The sequence below is a fragment of the Macrobrachium nipponense genome, chromosome 39 (genome assembly GCF_015104395.2).
Source record: "Macrobrachium nipponense isolate FS-2020 chromosome 39, ASM1510439v2, whole genome shotgun sequence".
In the NCBI taxonomy this organism is placed as follows: Eukaryota; Metazoa; Arthropoda; class Malacostraca; order Decapoda; family Palaemonidae; genus Macrobrachium; species Macrobrachium nipponense.
Genome location: NC_061099.1, coordinates 8,118,101 through 8,123,100, shown reverse-complemented (window position 1 = coordinate 8,123,100; position 5,000 = coordinate 8,118,101). Strand labels below are relative to the sequence as shown.

Here is a 5,000-nt window from a genome sequence, read left to right as displayed (position 1 = left end):
TGATACCTCTAATAATTACAATAATTAAAATTTTTTTAATAATTTTACATCTGTCCTTTTTGAGTCAGGAAATGTTCGCATATGATTGCAACAGTTTAGGGAGTATGAGAAATTGTTTGTATGAATAAATGACTTAGATCTTACCATAATATATGAACTTTTATGTAATTACAAATGTTTAAGAAAATTTCAGTTTCTCTTTGAGTCTGTAAATTTTGTTTGTATGTGACTGAAACGATTTACCCAGTATGAGAAATTGTTTGTATACCTCTTTATATGTATGAATGGATGAGACCTTATCGTAATATATGAACTTTACCAAATGTAATGTTTTGAATTATTACAAATATTTTATTTTTTTATTTTTTTATGAACCAGGAAATGTAATTTCGGATACTACTGAAGCAATTTACGGAGTATGAGAAATTGTTTACGTACTTGTATGTATTAATGAGTGGGTCTAAAAATATATAGATTTTACTCTCGTTTAAGTTTGTTTTGCCGTCAGTGACCAAAGGTGGTGTGTCGCCAGTTTACAGATATTCAACTGGGTGCTCTCAGCAGTCAACTTCTATTAATGTTTTATTATGACTTGGGTCTCAGATTACAGGTAGACTTCGGATTTATGCCTTGAGAGATATCGTATAATTGTTTCTTTTATTACTGCGTCTTCCTGTTCCTCTTCTTTATCCATTGCCCCCCCTCGCCCGTCTCTACTCCTCACTTTGGTACTGGAATGACGACATATGAGAGGTAATAGCTAGCTCTCTCTCTCTCTCTCTCTCTCTCTCTCTCTCTCTTCTCTCTCTCTCTCTCTCTCTCTCATCATTACGTCTCTCCTTTACTCTCGTAGTTTCTCGCAGCTGACGGTTTCTATCACAGAATAAAAAGAGTTTTGCGAAAAATAGAAATAAAATCACTAAAATAAAAAAAAATTGGTCATTGCAAATCAGAGATGATCTGAAAAATGAACAAATGAAGCGAACGAGACATGAAGCAAATTCTGCCCCTTCCGGGGTAGCTGGAACAACCGTCGCAAAAGGTGGACGGAAAAATCCTATATTTAGGCGACGCGGGCTTTTAATGTCCAGCCTGACTTCGACAGTAGTTTCCGGTCAGACCGGGACTTTGCCGCCACTTAGTCGTTCCCGGAGCCGCCCTTGGTCCCGCGGCTTTGATGAAAGATGGGGCTGCTGAGGATGCTCCTGCTTCAGGAGGCTTCCACGTAAATTCCCCAGCCTTAGTAGTCAAAGGTCCCGTCGCCGTGTTCCACGCTGGGGAAATGGTCCAGCCAGAGCAGCTCGCCCCCCCCGCCCCCGCCCCCGCCCCCCGCCCTCCCCTCGCCGTCTGACTGTTTGCTTGTTTGCGGTGCCTCTGCGTTTGCTTTCGCATGCCTGACTGCATGCTTCACTACTATTGCCTTAACGCGAGTGAGCTTCAGTTCAGTCATTCTTGGCTTATATAGCAAACATGATCTGCGATGCATCCATTAAAAAAATGTATTATTGTAGAGATCAGATTTTTATTGCATTGCTGTCATCTTGCGAATTCTGTCTTCATGTACGTAAATAATAATTATATCTTGCACAAAACAAGATCTTCTGAATTGTAATATGATGTAGCTCTAACAATTCTTCGGGCAAATGTTCACATTTTTGTAATAAGACAAAGTGTTCAAGAATCGTCTATTGTGGAAGGATTTGCTCAAGGATTTCAACCATGTGTATTTGTGTGTTTTCATTCATTCATTTGCTTATTTATTTGTTATGAGTCATTCACATATTATGTATTAGGCTGTCACCTGAAAATTACTTTTATTGTAAAACTTCGAAGTGTATTTAATCGTCGATTTTAGTGATAATTCTGTATTATTATTATTATTATTATTATTATTATTAGAAATACTCATAGTAGCATGAGTCCTCCAATTCGACTGGGTGGTATTTATAGGCTGGGGTTCCGGGTTGCATCCTGCCTCCTTAGGATTCCGTCACTTTTCTTAGTATGTGCACTGTTTCTAAGAGCAAACTCTTCTGCACGAGTCCTGGAGCTACTTCAGCCTCTAGTTCTTCAAGGTCCTTTTCAGGGATCTTGGCATCGTGCCTAATGTCCCTGTGATTATGGGTACAGTTTCCACTGGCATATCCCATATCCTTCTTATATCTTTTTTCAGGTCTTGATAAATTAACATTTTCTCTTTTTTTCTCGTCTACTCTGGTGTTCCATGATATTGTGACATCAATGAGTGATACTCTCTTCTTGAATATTATTTTATTTTATTGTAATTTAACTGATTTAATTATTTTTGTTATTTAATTATTATCATTTTAATTGTTATTATTATTTTTATTTAATTATTATTATTATTATAATTATTATAAGTGGTCATGGAGAGGATCTTGGGCGAGTGAATTTTCGTTCCTTGAGCGAAGTGCTTAATTGACCGCCTTCGATATCTATACATTTAAAGTACCTTCCTGTTGGTACAAACGAAGTCTGTCGACGAGAGCAGGACGGACGGTACCTACTGTCCATCAAACGCGCCGCGGGAAGAAGAAAAGCGTGACAGGGACAGGGATATGAAGACTCGTATTGACAACAGACTGACGGACATTCGACCGAATAACCGTCAGCGACGAGACAGGATGACAGATTTATTATTATTTTTATCCTTGATTTTTATTCGCGACCTTTGCTGTCGTTTCCATACACGTTACCAGTGTAATGGACGGGGCTGATGGAGATTTTTTTTTTTGGGGGGGAGAGGGTCTCTCCTTAATTTTATTTATTGATATTTTTATTTTGTAGCTTTAATTTATTTTGTGCTATGACTGCAATGCGCATTGTTGTAACGAGTGCAATTTTGTTCGAGTTAGCATAATCCGCGGAGTAAGTTTCATTGGTGGCTGGAGATTCCGTCTTCTTGGGACGTTTCCAACCTAATTTGGGCTACTTTTTGTGTTATTTTGCTATCACCGTTTAGTTACGGTGTTGGCTTTTGGCGTAACACCGCGGTGGCCGCGAGTTCGATTCCCGGGCATTCCATTGAGGAGTGAGAGATGTGTATTTCTGGTGATGGAAGTTCACTCTCGACGTGGTTCGGAAGTCATGTAAAGCCGTTGGTCCCGTTGCTGAATAACCACTGGTTCCATGCAGCGTAAAAACACCATACAAACAAATAAACAAACAAACAATCACCGTTTAGTCTTATTGTGTTCTCTTGTTATCTTCAGGATTCTTATGGAATAGTTTTTTCCTCTTATTTTATTATTACAGTTTACTCTTATTTCATTCTCTTGTTATCTTGAGTATTTGTACTGAATAGTTTTATCCTGTTATTTTATTATTACCCTTTAGTTATTTATTATAATATCTTATTATCTCTATTAATTATCTCTAATATCCTTATTAGATAGATTTATCACGTTATTTTATTGCTCCATTCTCTTTACCTTTAATATTTTACTAGATAGTTTCACCTTTATACTTGGTACTTGGACAATAAACATATATATCTTAAATTCATTCATATCAGATCTAATTTAGTATATCTGTACATAATGAATACTTTAGTACTGTATGTTTAATTAACTTCCAACGCTAATTACCAGTTATTCTTGCTAATTAACCTTTGTCTTACGTTTCCCTGGATCTTTGATGAAATCATTTCAAATGCAATGTGTTATCTCTGTGAAAACTTTCGAAAAACAGTAGGGACGCTTAGCTCCCTCTCTTTCTCTCCGTACGAAAACAGTAGAGGGTCTTAGCGCTCTCTCTCTCTCTCTCTCTCTCTCTCTCTCTCTCTCTCTCTCTCTCTCTCTCTACGAAAACAGTAGGGGGTCTTAGCTCTCTCTCTCTCTCTCTCTCTCTCTCTCTCTCTCTCTCTCTCTGGGATTGAAAGGGGAAATCGAAGTTTCCCGAAAGCTTTCTGTGCTCATTTATCTTTAAATCTACGTACATCTACATAACTGTGGATTTCTTTCTCCATTTTAAGCCTCGTGCTGTTATTATTATTATTATTATTATTATTATTATTATTATTATTATTATTATTATTATTATTTACGGCGATGAAGTGGCTGTAGCCATGCCTAGGTGCAATGCATGCAATAATCATATACTCTTCTGTGACATGATTTTTATAATAATCATATTGTTTTGTAAAACGATTTGAATAAGACAGGGTTCAGCTCTTGGCAGCGTTAACATTATATTCAGAAATTCGATGAGCAGACCAAGTTCGGGTGCTTTGTCTATCCAAGTGGAAGAGTGAACAAAATATCCTCGACTTCTTTTCAATAAATGGCCGTGAATTCTTCTGTGAGCAAGAGCCTGTGCTACCATAAGGCCAGCTTAATCTTCAACAACAACAACAACAGCAGTGATATTGCTCTAGATTTAGCTCATAACAGGATTTTATTATTATTATTTTTATTAATTTGAGTTTTCTGTAAAAAAGAAAACTATTAAGATGGCTTTGTCCGGCCGTCCGCACTTTCTCTGTCCGCCCTCAGGTCTTAAAATCTACTGAGGGTAGAGGGCTGCAACTTGGTATGCTGATCATCCACCCTCCAATCATCAAACATACCAAATTGCAGCCTTCTAGCATTGGTAGGTTTTATTATACTTAAGGTTAAAGTAAGTCATAATCGTGCGTCTGTCAACGCAACAGCGCAGGCCACCACGGCCGGCTGAGAGGTACATAGGCCACGGCTCGTATAGCAACATTATACCGAGACAACCGACAGATGGATCTATTTTCGGTGGCGACGAGAACATCACTGATGTTCCTTAGTAGAAAATTATTTCCATAATTTTTGTGAGCGGTTTATTCTCTCGAGAGGCTATACTTTTAAATTCGGACTTCTTAAGAAAACGAAATGTAATAAATTCTTGAGAAAACGAAATGAGATAAGGAGGATGAAAAAAAGATTAAACTCCGCACTTTATTCCGGTCGTTAACAAAATTTAGTGGCAGCTTAAGATAATTACGACTCTGC

General features: G+C 37.7%; 1 protein-coding gene across 2 annotated transcripts in view; it reads left to right on the top strand.

The window, feature by feature from the left end:
* The window catches only part of LOC135210092 (gastrula zinc finger protein XlCGF26.1-like), a 798,432-nt gene that overhangs the window by 71,806 nt on the left and 721,626 nt on the right, over positions 1-5,000 (top strand). The gene's annotated exons all lie outside the window — the stretch shown is intronic.